We start from the raw sequence: 19,716 nt of genomic DNA, 5'->3' as shown, positions 1-19,716 counted from the left end.
AAGCAATTCTTCTGCATCAGCCTCCCAAATAGCTGGTATTACAGGCACATGCCACAGCGTCTGGCTAATTTTTTTGTATTTTTAGTAGAGACAGGATTTCACTGTGTTGGCCAGGCTGATCTCAAACTCCTGACCTCAAGTGATCCACCCGCTTCAGCCTCCCAAAGTGCTGGGATTACAGGTGTGAGCCACCGCACCCGGCCACATCTTGATAAACAAATAAGTCAATCAACAAATAAAATAATGAGAGGATGAATGCATTCTTCAACATTTGTCATTTTAGACAGAGAGAAAACTGCTATTTCTGAACACTGCTGGGACTGAGTCAGGCTCTGGCAAGTAGGGTGAACTGATGATACTAAATGCAGCCTTCTCACTGACCATGAGCACAGAGCAAAGCTGCCTGCAGACACCAAAATGTACATTCAGAAAACCAGGGACAACCCTAAGAGAGACACAAGGCTGATCCCCCTCTCATAACAGTAGGACCTCTCAAGGAACTAAAATCTCTTTCCAACCAGAGTTAGGGAATAAGTCACCGGGCACTGCTGATGTTTCTCATTTAAGATATTTTACACTAGAATGGGCTTTCCTGCTTAGGTGGTAAGCCCTTTGGGAAATGACTGCAACAATATTGTGTGCAGCAGAAAGCCCCTTATCACCACAGAGATAATAGCAAAGCCACCTCCAAGGGTAGTGATAAGAAGTTAGTTTAAACTCTTATGAAAGGACTGAGATTAAAGACAAAAATAATTGCAATCTTTGGGGGCAAATCTGTTCCACAACCTTGAATAAGGGAAAGAGAAAAGACAGCAGGTCGTATCTCTATGGATTACTAGTCTCTGCAGTCAATGATGTGAAGTGCAGCAATGGTGTTTTATCCTTCTCAATGAATTAATTCTTACATTATACATGGGCCTAAATTTAAAAAAAAAAAAAAAAAAAAAAACAGTTGGGTTTTATAATGAAGAGAAGGGAAGACTGCTGCCAACAAGTAAGATCCTGATTCTTTCTCACTTACTAGTTTGCTCAATGTTTTTCAGAAATCATGTTTAGGAACTTCTCATCTGATGCCCCCGCTCAGTAAATACAATTGACTTTTGTGCTTTCAAACAACAGACATCTCATCAATGTCAAAGAAATTAATAAGTCTAGCAATACTGACAAGGCTAAATTATAGAAACAAATTAATGGTATTTCAAGCCCTACCATTTGCATATATTTCTTCATTTTTCCATGAACTAAGAGATTCAATGTTTAAAAGTTTTTTAATATTTTAACTTAGAACATATAGAACCAATAGCAAAGTATAAATATAATACATGCTGTTCATCTTCAATCCAAAACATTCTCTAAAATGAAATACATATACATATAAAATCTTCTTTGATTATAACAAAAACACATTTGGTGTTTGGTGGTGTTACTATGTCTTACAGGTTGGAAAGCTTAGGTGCAGAATTATTAAGCAGAATGTGCAGTCATATAGCTCACATGCAGTAAAACTCACATTCGAACTTTTCACTCTTGAATTAATAAAATGCAAGTAAAGATGCATGTGGTGGCTCACGCATGTAATCCCAGCACTTTGGGAGGCCAAGGCAGGTGGAGCGCCTGAAGTCAGGAGTTCAAAACCAGCCTGGCCAACATGGTGAAACCCCATCTCTATCAAAAATACCAAAAATTAGTTGGGCATGGTGGCAGGCACCTGTAATCCCACATACTTAGAAGGCTAAGGCAGGAGAATAGCTTGAACCCGGGAGGTGGAGGTTGCAGTGAGCCGAGATCACGCCACTGCACTCCATCTTGGACAACAAGAGTGAAACTCTGTCTCAAATAATAATAATAATAATAATATTCAAATAAATATGGAGATCTGGTTGATGAATTAATCAACTTTTATTGGCCAGGTGCAGTGGCTCATGCCTGTAATCCTAGCACTTTGGGAGGCTGAGGTGGGTAGACTGTCTGAGCTCAGGAGTTCAAGACCAGCCTGGGCAACATGGTGAAACCCTGTCTCTACTAACAATACAAAAACATTAGCCGGACATGGTGGTGCATACCTGTAGTCTCAGCTACTCCAGAGACTGAGGCACGAGAATTGCTTGAACCCAGGAGGCAGAGGTTGCAGTGAGCTGAGACTGCACCACTTCACTCCAGCCTGGGTGACAGAGTGAGACTCTGTCTCAAAAAAAAAAAAAAAAAATCAACTTTTATTCAACTATTATTCAAATATTCTAGGGTTTTTTTCCTCAAAATAAGAACATGACTCATCATAAATGTTACAAATAACATCAACAAAGCTCTCCAAATGATGTGAAAAAGCAAATAAGCTGAAAGAAAGATTTTTCCAACAGCAATAACAACAAAAAATATCTCCCTCTGAGAGGTATTTCCAAAGCTTATTGTTTTGAGTAGTGAACTCTGCTTTTCAGAACACCAGTTTTAAAGGATGCTGAGGTATTATGTGGGAATAAAAAGAACTCAACTAAAATCCTTTGCTTCCTATACACTAACAATGAACAATCCCAGAAGGACATTAAGAAAACAATTATATTTACAATAGAATCAAAAGAGGATAAAATGCTTAGTAATAAACTTCAGCAGGTGAAAACTTGTACACTGAAAAAATGGTACTGAAAGAAATTAAAGAAGATGTTAATGATATGATTTTGACTGTGTCCTCACCCAAATCTCACTTCGAATTGTAATAATCCCCATGTGTCAAGGGCAAGGCCAGGTGGAGATGATGGAATCATGGGGGCGGTTTCTCCCATACTGTTCTTGTGGTAGTGAGTAAGTCTCAGGAGATCTGATGGTTTCATGAATGGGAGTTCCCCCACACACACTCTCTTGCTTGCTACCATGTAAGACGTGATTTTGCTCCTCATTCACTTTCTGCCATGATTGTGAGGCCTCCCCAGCCATGTGGAACTGTGAGTCCATTATACCTCTTTTCTTTACAAATTACCCAGTCTCAGGTGTGTGTTCATCAGCAGCGTGAGAGCAGATTAATACAATCAGCAAGTGAAAGACAACTCATGCTTATGAATTGGAACAATTAATATTGCTAAAATGTCATTACTACCCAAAGCAATCCATAGATTTAATACAATTCCTACCAAAATCCTAATGGGACTTTCTGAAGAATTAGGAACAACCATATTAAAATTCATATGGAATCTCAAAGGACCCAAACAAACAAATCAATCTTGAACGAAAAGAACAAAGTTGTAAGTTTCACAATTCCTGGTTTCAAAACTTACTATAAATCTACAGTAATCAAAACAGTGTGGTATTTGCAAAAAGACAGGCATATAGAGAGCCCAGAAACAAACCCTGACATATATGCCATATATATATGGCATATATAGTCAAATGATTTGGACAAAGGTGCTAAGGCCATTTGATGGGGAAAGAACAATCTTTTCAACAAATGATGCAGGGAAAGCTGGATGTCCACATGCAAAGGAATGAAGATGGACCCTTACCTTACACCACAGACGAAAGTTAACTCAAAATGGATCAAAGATCTAAACATAAAATCTAGAATTACAAAGCTCAGAAGAAAACACAAAGGAAAAGCTTGATAACATTGGATTTGGCAATGATTTCTTAGATATGACACCAACAACAGGCAACAAAAGAAATATAGATAAACAAAACTACATCAAAATTTAAAATTACTGTCATCAAAGGACAGAATCCACAAAAAGGCAATCTAAGTAATGGGAAAAGTCATCTGCAAATCATAAATATCCAGAACATATAAGGAATTCCTACAATTGAACAAGAAAAAATAATTAAAAATAAGCAAAGGACTTGAATAGATATTTCTCCAAAGAAATTATACAAATGCCAGGAAGTACATGAAAAGATGTTAGACATCACTAATTATTAAGTAAATGCATGTCAAAACCACAGCGAGATACACCTTACACCCTTTGGGATGGCTACTATTAAACAAATGAAGATGAAAACACAAAGTAGGCCGGGCGCGGTGGCTCAAGCCTGTAATCCCAGCACTTTGGGAGGCCGACACGGGCGGATCACGAGGTCAGGAGATCGAGACCATCCTGGCTAACATGGTGAAACCCCGTCTCTACTAAAAAAGTACAAAAAACTAGTCGGGCGAGGTGGTGGGCGCCTGTAGTCCCAGCTACTCGGGAGGCTGAGGCAGGAGAATGGTGTAAACCCGGGAGGCGGAGCTTGCAGTGAGCTGAGATTCGGCCACTGCACTCCAGCCCGGGTGACAAAGCGAGACTCCGTCTCAAAAAAAAAAAAAAAAAAAAAAAAAAAGAAAACACAAAGTAACAAGTATTGGTGAGGATTTGGAGAAACTGGAACTCTCGTGCACTGTTAGAGAAATGTAAAGTGATACAGCTACCATGGAAAGCAGTATGGCAGTTCTACAAAATATTAAACAGAATTACCAGATGACCCAGTGACCCAGCAGTTCTACCTCTGTGTATATACCCAAAAAATTAAAAGCAGGTTCTCTTTCATAGGATGTTTGTATATCCATGTTCATAGTTGCATTTTTCATGATAGCCAAACGTTAGAAGCAACCCACGTACCCACTGATGGGTGAATGGATAAACAAAACGCAGTACATACAAACGATGGAGTATTATTCCACTTTAAAAAGAAAAAACATTCTGACAGATGCTACAACATAGATGAACCTTCAGAACATCATGCTAAGAGAAAGAAGCCAGTCACAAAAGGACAAATACTGCATGATTCCACTTACTGGAGGTGCCCAGAACAGTCAAATTGACAGAGCCAGAAAGTACGATCATAGTAGATGGAGGTGAAGGGAGAGAAACAAGAAGTTATAATTCAATGGGTATAGTTTCTGTTTTACAAGATCAAGAGTCCTGGAGATGGATGGTGGTGATGATTGCACAACAATATGTATGTACTTAATGCCATTAAACTGTATACTTAAAAATGGTTAAGATGGTAAACTTTAATATTATGTGTATTTCACCCCGAATTAAAAATAATAATACAGTAAAAATAAAAAGAATTCAGTTATCAAGTTGCTTGGGAAATACAAGATTACACTAAGAAAAACTGATATTTTTTATTATAAGACTTCTTGCTATGCCTGTGACTCTGCAAAAGAGAGATAGTATACATAATGTTTTTCAACCTTCTTTTGTCCACACAGCATTTAATTGGCAGAGTTCCCGTCTTTGTTACTGTTCTGTGGAAAACTTTTGAAAACATTGCCTTGGGGGATATTGGGGAAACGGCATTCAATCAGAAACAGAATTTTAATATCTAAAAATAAATTAATTTTATTAATGGAAGAACTGGTACAACATAGGTAAGTAGAGATAGTCACTAAAATGATAAATGATAGAGTTGTATGTTGTATTGAAGCAGGCTTGAAATGCTGAAGAATAAGTTATGAAGGACAAGTTCACACGTATGAGTCCTTTGGGATCCAATTAACTTCCCACCATTCTGTGCCATCTACCATTTTCTAAGTGCCTTCCATATATCTCACAAGGTGAGGCACACTACCAATGTTATCTAATTTGATTCAATCCTCCCAACAACCTCATGAGAATTATTTTATGGTCACCATTTTCTGGATGAGGAAACTGATGCTAAAAGAGTTTAGGTACCAAGTTACTTAGTACACATGTGAGGAACTGATCTTTGCCCCCATCTATGGACTCCAGAGGCCAAGTGTTCATTCATTACTTTGTGTACCTGAGATCACAGTAGCACTGACATTAGCAGTCACACATGGATCAAATCCCTAGGCACAATGAGTAACAAGAACAAAATAATACTTTACATTAATTATTGTTGTGATAAAAAGATAGATGTGAATGAATATTGTAAGTATATATACATGTTTCTACTTTATCCAACATTAGATTTTTGGTTTTTTGTTTTTTCGTTTTTTGAGATGTAGTTTTGCTCTCATTGCCCAGGCTGGAGTGCAATGGCATGATCTCAGCTCACTGCAACCTCTGCCTCCCGGGTTCAAGCGATTCCCCTGTCTCAGCCTCCTGAGTAACTCCTGCCACTACACCTGGCTAATTTTTTGATATTTTTAGTAGAGACGGGGTTACACCATATTGGAGGCCAGGCTGATCTCGAACTCCTGACCTCAGGTGATCCACCCACCTTGGCCTCCCAAAGTGCTGGGATTATAGGCATGAGCCACTGTGCCCAGCCCCAACATTAGTTTTAATTACCATAAATAACATTTGTAACACAAAAGATAAATGCTTGAGGTGACAGACATCTCATTTACTTTGATGTGACATTTGAGGCATACATTGTATGCCTCTATCAAAATATCTCATATACCCATAAATATACATACTTACTATACCCACAAAAATTAGAAATTAAGAAAAATCATAGGTGAATATGGTATTTCTCTTTTTAACATTTCAAAGCTGAAAAATCCATCAATCAAAAGAGTCAACACTATACCTAACTCAAAAATTTTGAAACCTGCAGTTGAAAGTGAGGTAGTCATTTTCCAAGTTAACGCAGCAATTGTAGAACATACCCAGATATAGATAACAGAGACATTCAAAATGTCTTCATAGACCGGGCATGGTGGCTCATGCCTGTATCCCAGCACTTTGGGAGGCCGAGACAGGCGGATCCCTTTGAGCCCAGAAGTTCAAGACCAGCCTGGGCAATATGGTGAGACTCCACCTCTACAAAAAAAAATGCAAAAAATTAGCCCGGCATGGTGATATGCACCTGTAGTCCCAGCTACTCAGGAGGCTGTGGTAGAAGGATCACCTGAGGCCAGGAGGCAGAGGTTGCAATGAACTGTGTCCATGCCACTGCATTAGAACCTGGGCGACAGAGTAAGGTCCTGTCTCAAAAAAAAAAAAAAAAAAAAAAAAAAAAAAAAAAATGAGAGAGAGTCTTTAGGTCTTCAAATATTTGCCTTATCTGTCCCATTTCCATTAATCCTTCAGACACTAATAATTGTAGTTCTAGAACGTCTTCCTAGTGGAGGTCTTGCAAAGATATCTATTATTTACAAGAAGCCGATGCAAGATTGGCTTGATGCAAGACTATCACATAGTCTCTTTTTCTCTGATCCTTGTCTTGGTCTATAACTGGACCTGGAGCATCCTAGAACAGGAGAGAGATGGCTTGCATCCAGTGGTACCCTCATAGATGGTAAAAGCTGCAACACTGTGTACCAGCACTGAAAATCTCATGACCCAAAGACTGAAGAAGAGCAACCCTTAAGATTCATTGGAGGTGAAGCTGATGCAGGTAACTACAGACAAAACCCTTCTTCCCCTAATACCAAGAAAGCTGAGGCTGGTGCTGATTCACAACAGAACTTAGGCTAGTTGTAAATCTCATCTAGGATGTAGTCAGACACCTGTACAGAAACTATCGAGGATTGTTCCATGGACAATAAAATTTGGAAAGAAAAAACAAAACTTCCTATGTACCTTCCTAATAATGCCTTTTCCTATTTAAAATTATAAAGCCAGTCTCATTTTCCCGGTCTGTTTTTTCTAAGTACCACCATCTAGTATATATATTTACTTATATTTTATTGTCTATATCTTCCGTACAGAATGAAAGTTCCATAGAAATTTTTTCTTTTTTGTTCACTGAAATATCCCCAACACAGAGCACAAAGGCATACATAGTAAGCATTCAGTAAATAATTGTGAGTGAAAGAATGAATGAATGGCCTTCAATATCATACAGAAGTGTTTTATCTAAATAGATGACCACGTTGCATTTGTCTTATGGATTCATAGAACTTACTTCTATTCGGTACAATTTATTGAGCTCCTCAGTTGACCAGTCTGGAAGGATAATCTTACAGGTCCCTTTCTATATCCTGCTCAAAGGTATCAGATAAATAAACAAATTATAAAATAAGTGAGTACCGTAAGTCACAGGGGATTAAGAAACACTCCCAGACAGATGGGTCAGTGTGTCTAAGGGGATGCCCATTATAATCTTCTGGATCGTCATTCAAGGTCCCCTGTTGGCCACACACTGCTGTCTGAATACTCTGGGACGTTCATTTTTCATTCCAGGGATCTGATTACTCAGTTTCAGTCTTTGCTGATTGCATTAGTCCATTCTCACACTACTATAAAGAATTTCCCGAGACAGGGTAATTTACAAAGGAAAGAGCTTTAATTGACTCAGAGTTCCACATGGCTGGGGAGGCCTCAGGAAACTTAACAATCATGGCAGAAGGCGAAGAAGGCATGTCTTATATGGCAGCAGGCAAGAGAGCAAGTGTGTGTTAGTGCAGGAAAAACAAACTTATAAAGTCATCAGATCTCATGAGAATTCACTCACTATCCCGATAGCAGCACCGGGGAAACCACCCCCATAATCCAATCACTTCCCACCAGGTCTCTCCCTAAACACCTGGGGATTATAATTCATGATGAGATTTGGGTGGGGACACAAAGCCTAACCATATCACTGATGCTCCTGCTTTATGAACAGACTTAAAATATTTCTATTTCCAGAACAAACTTCTGAGCTTTAGATATATCTTAAACTGTCTATGCAAAATCTCCATTTAGATGGTTAATAGGCATCATGAACTCACACATCCCAAATCAAGCTCTTGGTCCCAGCTGCACCCATACCACACTGATTCTTCCACACTCTTCTGTATTTCAGCAAAGGGCAACCTCAGCCTACCAGATGCTCAGCCCAGAAGCATCAGTTGTCCTTGCCTCTCACTTAACATGACACTATACTGTCTGAAGACCTAACAGCTTGTCCTTCTAAATACATCCTAAATCTGACCATTTCCACCACGTCAAAGCCACAGTTGCCTCTTTTCTATAGAGATTGCTCACAGGCCTCTCTTTTTCTGCTCCTCATCTTTACATTGCCTATTTTCCACACAACAGAGTCAATCTTTTAAAACAAACCAGGCATGTCCTTCCTCTGTTCAAAACCCTGTAATGGATTCCTGCCTCACCCTGGGTGAAAAATAATAATAATCATCATCATCATCAAAGTAGTCTAAAGCTCCTACACCATCTGCCACCACTAGCCTCCCAACTTCCCTGTCTCCTCTCAGACCACTCCTAACCTCAGTCACTCTGCTCCATTCCCACCTGCCTCATCACTTTCCCTGGGCAATGCCCAGAATACTTCTACAACACCTTGGCACATGTGATTCTTTTACCTGGAGCATCTTTTACCTCTTAATGGCAGACTGGTTCTGTCTCCTCTTTAGGTCTTGATTCAAATATCTCAAACTTGGAAAGACCTTCTCTGACCACCCTATATGAACCAGGTCTTCTTCCAGTGTTTTTAGTTTTATTTTTTACTATGCATTCAAAATTGGAAATTGTGTATTGTATTTGCTTGTTTAGTGTCTATGTCACTCCACTAGAAAATAAACTCCATGAGGGTAAGGACTTTGTTTTATTCACCACTTTGTTCCCTAAAATAGTGTCTGACACACACAAAAAGCTCAAAAAATATTTTACATGAGTAAATGAACTTAATTACTGCGATATTTATACACATGATTTACAATTCATGTAATTTACAATTTACTTCATTGCTCTAATTAAATCCTTAAAATTGAGTATTATCATTTTGGTCATAAATGGCCACTGCTGGACATAGGTGAACAACAATTAATTTTTAAATTATAACGCAGCCATTAATGGAAAAAGATGTAATTTAATTGCTGCTTGTATACTGCCTTACAATTCAAATGAACCCTTGTTCCAGTGATGTCTTAGTCATTTGGACTGTGAAAGAATCTGAAAAAAATAGATCAGTGTCTAAAATCTTGCTAGTCATTGTTATTTTCCTCATGATTTAATGACAAACAACAGAACTGACAAGTGCAGCTCTGACTTTACTGATTTCAACCACCATATCACAGTCATACTCCTATGTTATAGTACATTTAGGATTACGTACATTTATTATTTCTCAGCCCACACTATGATATGCATTGTGAGTCAGTAACATCGCCTTAAACTTCTTTCAGCCCAAAGACAGGAAAAAAAATTATTTACAGCTATTTCTTTTCATTTATAAAGTTTTCATCTATATAACACCAAACTCCATAAAAACTGTACAATTTTTAAACCTTGTCCAGTAACAGATTTTATACTGCAAATGAAGTGTCCCCTCTGACCCTTGGGGGTGTCCATCCTTACTCAAAATCCTTTCTCAATGTCAACCCACCAGATCTGGTCTCCCGAGCTGAGCCTAGGTTCAAACCCTATTGTTGTGTCTTCTCTGTTCAAAATGTATTTTTCATATTTGGCTGGAACCAACATGCTAACTGATCCAGGCCAGGGTATAACTTAACATGGAAACTCTGAAATGAGAAATCTCTTTTGTCATTACTCCAATCATACCACATAGGGAGTTATTATAACTAAATATTGTGAGCGCCTACTCAGAAAGCAAACAGAAAGTGACTGATACAGAATTAGAAAAGTAGTTTAAGCAAATTCCAGCAATCTCCTGAGTGAAATAGCAAGTGATCACTAAAAATGATATTCATGGTCAGGCGCAGTGGCTCACGCCTGTAATCCCAGCATTTTGGGAGGCTGAAGCAGGCAGATCACAAGGTCAGGAGTTCGAGACCAGCCTAGGCAACATGGTGAAACCCTGTCTCTACCAAAAATATACAAAAGTTAGACAGGCATGGTGGCGTGCGCCTGTAATCCCAGCTACTCAGGAGGCTGAGGCGGGAGAATCGCTTGAACCCAGGAGGCAGAGGTTGCAGTGAGCCAAGATTGCGCCACTGCACTCCAGCCTGTGCAACAGAGCGAGACTCCGTCTCAAAAACAAACAAAAAATGATATTCATAAAAAGTCACATAGCAAGATATAAAAATATATATGACTTTAAGTGAAAATTATAGCTATAACATTGCATGTACCTTATGACTATGTCTGCTAAATATGTGTATGGATTTAGATAAGTACTGGAAAAAAACATGAAAAATAAATGTAATTTATGTGTCAAAATGTTCACATTTCATTTAAATTTTTAAATTTTATAGTAATTTTAAATTTGAAATAATTTGATTTTACACACTATCATTAACAGTGTTTCAGTAATGTGTTGTCTTCTAGGTTTCCTTCTGTAACTATTCTATATTCTTCGAAGAAAAGTCTTATAATAGTTTTTGCTATTCTAACCTATCATATTTTATAATACATTACCAAGTCTAACAAATATTTTCCCTACTAAACATGGAATATTTTTAATGAATGAAATAGCAAATAGCATTAATTTTTTATTAATTTTAAAATGTACAAAGTTCCTTTGGAGAATTTTAATCATCTTCCTGTTGTAATATTTATTCCATTATGACTTTTCTGTCATTAGCTGTAATGGTATGTTTTCCTGAAAGCAATTCTGATCTCAAATAAGCATTTAAATTATTTATTTATTCTGACTGTGGCATTCACTGCTAGAGAAGAATGTATCTTTATCATTTATAAAAATTATTTATAATTTCTCCATCTTCAGGATTCATCTGAAAAATGGCAGATTTAATGCAACTTCTGTCAAACTGTAACTTGAAGAGATATACATCACAAAAATCCTATAAAATGTTAATCCAATGAAGTCATGAATTTCTACCAGTAAAATGTATCCCTCTGATTGATGTTTTATTTGGGCTGCAAGCAATTTTGATAAGCCCTAAATACCCAATAAAAATGGTGACTCAAAAGTCAAATTTGGACAATTTCCTTTACAGAGGAAACACTTCCAATGTGTCCTTATTTTAGAGCAGTTTAAATACCTTTCCCCAGTACCCCCACTGTAAAATAACAGTTCTGCAAAAAAAGGTTCCAGCAAATAATTACATAGAGTTAAAAATAAATCCTGCACTTGTGAAGAAGTGACCAAAGAGTATGGCTCGTGCTCAACCTCTGATCCATTCTTAATGGAGTGGGAGTGATCATCAATGGTGTTGCTGTGGAAACTACACAGCAATCATGTTTCTCAGCAGTAGTGGATCAGTTTCCCAGGAGAACTCCAAGCAGCAAGATACTGTTCTAGCAAAAAGCATTTAGAATGACCCTTCCATTACCTCTGCGTGGGCTCACCAGAGGAATGCGGGATGCCCAGGATGAAGCATCATCAAGTTGATTAATCATATAGCCACAACCAGCATTTTATGGATACACAAGAATAGCAAACACTTCCATTCCAACACACTAAAACCCATTCATTACTTCTTCCATTCATTCATTGGAAACAACATCTGTTGAGTACCTGCTATATACAGGTCAGGCACTCTTCCAACACTGAGGATATACTTTCAAAAAACAAAAAGGCAACATCTCTGCTATTAGGGAGGCTACATTCTACTGGAGAAACATAGCCATCAGTCAACTGAATCAATAATTAATATTGATAGGTGACTTAAAGCAGGGGTCCCCAACCCCCTGCACCATGGACCAGTACTGGTCCACACAGCAGTTAGGAACACGGCCACACAGCAGGAGCTGAGAAGCGGGCAAGCGAGTGAAGCTTCATCTGTATTTACAGCTGTGTTCAGGGTCGCTCACATTACTGCTTGAGCTCTGCCTCCTGTCAGATCAGTGGTGGCATTAGATTCTCATAGGAGAATGAACCCTATTGTAACCTGTGCATGCAAGGGGTCTGGGCTGCACGCTCCTTATGAGACTCTAATGCCTGATGATCTGTCATTGCCTCCCATCACCCTCAGATGGGACTGTCTAGTTGCAGGAAAACAAGCTCAGGGCTCTCATTGATTCTACATTATGGCGAGTTGTATAATTATTTCATTATATATTACAATGTAATAATACTAGAAACAAAGTACACATCAATGTAATGCACTTGAATCGTCCGGAAACCACCACCCCACCCCTTTCTCCGATCCATGGAAAAACTGTCTTCCAAGAAACTGGTCCCCAAAAAGATTGGGGACTGTCGCTTTAAATAAAATAAAGGCGAGTAAAAGGATGAGTAGTGAAAAGGCTGGCAGGTCCCATGTTTTTGATTGAGGGGCAGGGAAGGACTCTCTGATTAGGTGGCATTGAGAAAACACCTGGATGAAGTAAGAGTGTGCTAACAGGTTATCATGTGAAAGTACTTCAGGCAGAAGCAGCCCCATATGCCACAGCCCCAGAAGACTTAGCATGACTAATGATATCACAGAGACAAGTGTGGCTGAAGTACTATGGGGAAGGTCAAGATTGCTAACAGATGCAGAAAGAGAAATAAGTCAAGTTCATTCCATAGAGGACATTAAATGTCATGGTAAGCACTTAGGTTTCATTCTGAATGAAACTAAGCCATTGGTGGCCCTAGGGTGAGGAAAGCAAGAGAAGAAACTGGAAAATGCAATCAAAACTGATTGCCATAGACCTAGTAAGAAATGAAACTGCCTTGAACTCAAAATATGTCATTGATAGCTCAAAGTTAGGATATATTTTTAAGGAAGAGCTGACAGATTTTCTGATATTCTGAAGTATAGGGTTTAAAAGAAAGGTTGACAACCTTTGACAGCCAAATCTCTGTACTCAAGATGTATCCCCCCAGAGGAAAAGAAGTCATTATACAAAAAAGATACTTTGCACACGTTTATAGCGGCACAATCAGCAACTGCAGAAACATGGAACCAACCCAAATGCCCATCAATTAACGAGCAGATAAAGAAACTGTGAGGTGTGTGTGTGTGTGTGTGTGTATATATATATATATACACATATATATATATATACACACATATGATAGAATACTACTCAGCCTTGAAAAGGAATGAATGAATGAATGAATGAATGAATGAATGAATGAATGGCATTTGCAGCAACCTAGATGAGATTGGTGCCTATTATTCTAAGTGAAGTGACTCAGGAATGGAAAACCAAACATCATGTCTTCTCACTCATAAGTGGGAGCTAAGCTATGAGGATGCAAAGGCATAAAAATGATGCAATGGACTCTGGGGACTCAGCGGGAAAGGGTGGGAAGAGGGTGAGGGATAAAAGACTACAAACTGTGTGCAGTGTATGCTGCTCGGGTGATGGGTGCACCAAAATTTCACAAAGCACCACTAAAGAACAATCATGTAACCAAACACCACCTGTTCCCCAATAACCTATGGAAATAAAAAAATATAAATAATAATGTCTCAAGAGAATAAGTACAGATAACTTAAAAATTAATGTATGCCTTATTCTTTAAGTTTATTAAAATATCAGCTTTATTGAGATATAATTTACATAAATAAAATGTACCAATTTTGACTTTTAAAAAAAGATGATCCCAGCACTTTGGGAGGCCGAGGCGGGTGGATCACAAGGTCAGGAGATCGAGACCAGGGTGAAACCCCGTCTCCACTAAAAATACAAAAAATTAGCCGGGTGTGGTGGCGGGCACCTGTAGTCCCAGCTACTTAGGAGGCTGAGGCAGGAGAATGGCATGAACCCGGGAGGCAGAGCTTGCAGTGAGCCGAGATAGCGCCACTGCACGCCAGCCTGGGGGACAGAGCGAGACTCCATCTCAAAAAAAAAAAAAAAAAAAAAAGATGAGATAACCAAGTGAATGAATATAGACAGAGAAAAGATCCAAAGGCTATCCCCTGCAAGGCTGCAGTATTTGAGGTCATGATAGGCTGAGTAGAATCCAGCAGAGAAAACTGCTCAGCAGCCATCCAGTGAGGTCCATATGAAACAAAAAGGGAGGGCTATGGTGGTGAATAGGCGCGGACACAGCTTCAAAGAAGGAAACAACCAATGATGTCAAATGCTGTTACTCAGTCAAGATGTGGACTGGGAATTGGCCAATGAATTTAGCTACACAGAGGACATGGAACAGAAACAGTTGTATTAATAGAAGCACGGAAAGGAGGCTCTAATGGAGTGGGCTCCGTAAAGAAAGAAAAGACAGAAAGTATTTATAACCATTTCAAAGAAGTTTGCTAGTGAGGAAGGTAGAGAAATTAGACAAGAGCTGATAGGAGACGAGGGGGTCAAGAGAAGGTTTTGGGAATGGGAAAGATTTCAAGTAGCCTTTATATTCCAAAGTTGTAAAAAGATTCATATTATCCCTTGGCAAATATCAGTTATGTAGCTTCATTATAAAATCAATACACGGCTTCATTATAAAGTCATTAGAAAGTCAAAGGAAAAAAAGCCAAATAGTTATTTTTCTCAATCTTACCATTTCCATGGCAACCTTTAAAACATACTTTTTAAGGACTCTTTAAGGTATACTTCCTTTATAAAACTGTCAGAAAGAAACTTTTTTTAAATTCTTGGTACATCAGCTAAATATAAAATTTAACATTTGGCTTCCCACAAAAATAGTAAAACCATGAAATGGAAAGTAAAGAAAGAAAATGATTATTACCTATTGCACTTTTCATTTTCAGGAGAGAGAGGCTCCTGCCAGTTACTTTATTGAGAATATTTAACAACATAATGAAAGCTGTTAAATGTAAGTATCTTCAATAACAATTTATTTCATATGGCTTTTTTTTAAAAAAATCTTCTAAAAGCAAAAGCTTAGGATATATGCTGTCATTCTCTGAGTGACTATCTATGTCAAATTAATGTCATCTACAATGTCAATCTAAGTTTCTGATGAGCTAATATAGTATCAGTTCATATCTTAGAAAATCCAAAGAATGAATGATGGTCAGGCACGGTGGCTCACGTCTGTAATCCCAGCACTGTGGGAGGCTGAGGCCATGGATCACCTGAGGTCAGGAGCTGGAGACCAGCCTGGCCCAACATGGTAAAACCCTGTCTTTACTAAAAATACGAAAATTAGCCAGGCATTGTGCTGGGTGCCTATAGTCCCAGCTACTCACTCCTCAGGAGGCTGAGGCAGAAGAATCACTTGAACCTGGAGGCAGAGGTTGCAATCAGCCAAGATCATGCCACACTGCACTCCAGCCTGGGTGACAAGAACAAAAAAAAAGAAGAAGAAGTATCAGATTCTAACACATCCACTTTTAGGAGAAGTGCTGCCTATGGTTTAATGGCTTATAAATCCCAATGGGAAGAAGAACAAGAATCCCCATGAAAATGCAATTGTTGTATTCATGTGCATCTATATTCCACCATATTATCAGTGCTTAGAAAAGTGCCTGGCTCAAAGTAACTGCTCAGTAAATATCACCTCCAAAATGTATCAAGAATTATTCATTCACTAAAGCTTTTATTCAGCTCTTACTACACACCAGGCACTGTTCTATATGGCAGTTCAGAAACAGAACACTGGGAATGGGTTGTGTATTATGGAAATCTTATACAGAAAATTATACACCAAAAAATTTTTTGCCATCATGGAATATTGTAATACTATCTGAGAACATGTAGCCTACAGGATATCTTGCTTTATTAATAAGCTTCTTCAGATTTATTTGCTTCAACCCTCATCACAACCTAATTCTTGAACCTGCCTGGATTAGGACTTACCAACTTCCTTGGTAATCATTGGCTTACCCTTCCACACAAATGATTGCTGCTGTGATGTTACCATTTTTGTTGGAAATATCAAAAATCTTCTCAAAACAGAATATAAGCCAGGTGCAATGGTTCACACCTGTAATCCCAGCACTTTGGGAGGCCAAGGCAATGAAATCACTTGAGCCCAGGAGTTCGAGACCAGCCTGGACAACATGGCAAAATCCCATCTCCACAAAAAATACAAACATTAGCCAAGCGTGGTGGTGCATGACTGTGGTCCCAGCTACTCAGGAGGCTGAGGTGGGAGGATTGCTTGAGCCCAAGAGGTCGAGGTTGCAGTGAGCCAAGATAGCCCCACTGCAATCCAGCCTGTACGACAGGGCAAGATCCTGTCTCTTAAAATATATATATTTTTTTTAATTTTAAAAAATGTTTTACTCAAAATATAAAACTCCAGTAATTTCTCCTAAAGTAACAACTATTAAACAATGTCTTATTTCATTTTCCTATGGAGAGTATTTTTTTTATTTGTTTAGGCTGTACTCTAAAATGATGTAAGTATGCCTCCCATGCTGTTGTATTTCTTCAGAAGGCTTATAATACTGGGGAAAAATGCTCTACTTAACTTTCTAAAGCCATATAATTTCCTCCCCAGTAAAACCAAAACGGAGAACCCAATAGGATGCAAAGCCTCTTCAATGTAATGATTATACAAAGACAAAAAGAAAACAGAAACATCTGCAGCAGTTTGTTATGTGCTGATGGAGACTGCTAAAGTCAGGATTCCAAACAAAGTTTCTTATTTCAGGGTACTTTGCTTGTGCTGGGAAAGCCAGAGGAAGAATGAGAACCCAGCACAGAAGCTGAGAAAGGATGAGGTGGCTATGAGAAGACTGTTATTTACACTCCCAGAACAAGGTTATTTCTTAGTCCAGTGAAGCTAAGAACACCCACAAAAATGAAATACCATCAATGCCCAGAATTTAGTCAAGTATATTTTTATCGAGTTCTACTACTCAGTGTGAAATGAACTCACAGTGGGGTTATAATCCAGGCTCAGACACTTTAGATCACCAATTTCCCCAGGGCTATGAAAGGGCATGATTTTTATACCATGATGTTTTACAGCAGCAGATTTTTTAAATATGCAATTTCTGGTAAACTTGGGCTTTGACATTTCTTCACTATTAATATACAGATATGGTTAATGAGAAAGTGTTATTAAGAAACAGGGTCAGGTGTGGTGGCTCATGCCTGTAACCCCGGCACTTTGGGATGGCAAAGTGGGAGGATCACGTGAGATCAGGAGTTCGAGACCACCCTGGCCAACATGGTGAAACCCCGTCTCTACTAAAAATACAAAATTTAGCTGGGCATGGCGGTGCGTGCCTATAATCCCAAGTACTCAGAAGGCTGAGGCAGGAGAATCGCATGAGGTCAGGAGTTTGAGACCAACTTGGCCAACATGCTGAAACCCCATCTCTAGTAAAAATACAAAAATTAGCCAGGCATGGTGGTATGTGCCTGTAATCCCAACTACTTGGGAGGCTGAGGCAGGAGAATTGCTTGAACCCGGGAGATGGAGGTTGCAGTGAGCCAAGATCACACTACTGCACTCCCGCCTAGGTGACAGAGCAAGACTCTGTTAAAAAAAAAGAAAGGAAAAAAAAGATAGAAAGTGTTATTAGGAAACAGATTTTATCATTAAAAAAATAAAAGCAAGAATTTTTCTGGATTTTATACTGTCTCTCAGGATAAGCATATTATGTCACTTAAAAACTGATGGTCTTGATTCCTTAATACTTACTTGGTCAAAGCCTAGTTACTCATCAGCCCCATAACCATGACATAAGCACACACATACACAAGCACACAACTGAGAATATCCACTATCACATTACTGGTAAACTTTAAAATACAGAACATTTAGGAACAAAAAACTAAAAAACAATCTTTTGGAATCATTCAATTCAGATTTAGAAAGTTAATATAAGCATGAATGTCTTCTTGCCAGAGAAGCAATCCTATTAAGTATTATTTTCAAGGCCCCCAAGTTCTATTGTCACTTGATTATGGGGAGACTGGAATGGTCCAGTGACAGACAGGCACTGTGACTCGAATGCTTTTCTCTGCATGTGAGTCATGTTTGTATGCTTGTAGTACCTTACCATGTGAAGATTGTAATTAATACTTTTTTAAATTGCACAGAATAGTCAATTGTGACATAAACCATTTATAGATGATGAAGTTTGTTTGAGAAAGGCTAAATAGGCCTGACGAATTAGGATCAAATTCAAAACCAAACCATTTGTCAACATTTAGTCATGTAAATGTCCACATCTTTTTTTTTGTTGTTCAGAAAAGAATATCTTCACAATAAACTGCTGGAGATTTAAACTTTAAAGACCTTGCTCTAATGGCCGTGGAAAGTTTTAGAAAGTTTCTACATGGATGGAAAAGTATAAGGCTAAATTTAAGCCAAAGCCAATAAGCCCAATGATCTCTAAGTTCTAAAGGGTAGCCACATTTGGACAGAGTTCTTTCCACTACCATTTAGAGGCAGGCAAGCAATGTAGATTGTATCTTCATGACTGATTAGATTGGTCCATATGAGCCCTTGTTGAATATCTTTTTTTCAGACAGAATTATATACTTTTAATTGTAGTTGTTTCGGTTATGTAGGTTATTTCTTTTCTCATTGTTGATACTATGTTCATGACTGTTGTAAATTTTTAAGATATTTGTATCCATTAACTACTAATGAGTAACAAACTACTCCAAAACTTTGAATCTATGGAATTCTGAGCAGTTCTGCTTATCTGGACCAAACACCGCTCATCTCTGGACTTGCCCATGCTTCTTTTGTCAGCTGGCAGGTCAGCTAGGGACTGAATGATCTAATGTCCTCAGCTGGGGCAGCCTGATGGTGTTTTGTCTTCTAGCAGGCTACCCCGGGCTTGGGGCTTGTTCTCCTCATCAGCATTGCATAATGAGGAGTGTGTCCTATAACTTCGGGCTGCCCCACAGAGAGAGAGCCATCAGTCTCTTCCTTTGATAGGGTTTTGCTGTGTCCCCACCCACAGTGAAGCGGCGTCATCATCTGGGGTAAATACCTGAGGTTCATCATCTCACGCCAAGGAAATGAAGCACAGGGATGCACAAGAAGTGAGTTTAAGAGCAGAGGTTTAGCAGGCCAGAGAAAAGAGAAAAGCTCTCTCTCCTGCAGAGAGAGCAGGGCTCCCAAGTGGGTCTTCCTGTTCCATGGTTGTATGGGGTTTTATAG

The sequence above is a fragment of the Rhinopithecus roxellana genome, chromosome 11, assembly GCF_007565055.1.
Source record: "Rhinopithecus roxellana isolate Shanxi Qingling chromosome 11, ASM756505v1, whole genome shotgun sequence".
NCBI lineage: Eukaryota > Metazoa > Chordata > Mammalia > Primates > Cercopithecidae > Rhinopithecus > Rhinopithecus roxellana.
The sequence above is the reverse complement of the archived record's forward strand: the minus strand, read 5'-3'. Positions refer to the sequence as shown.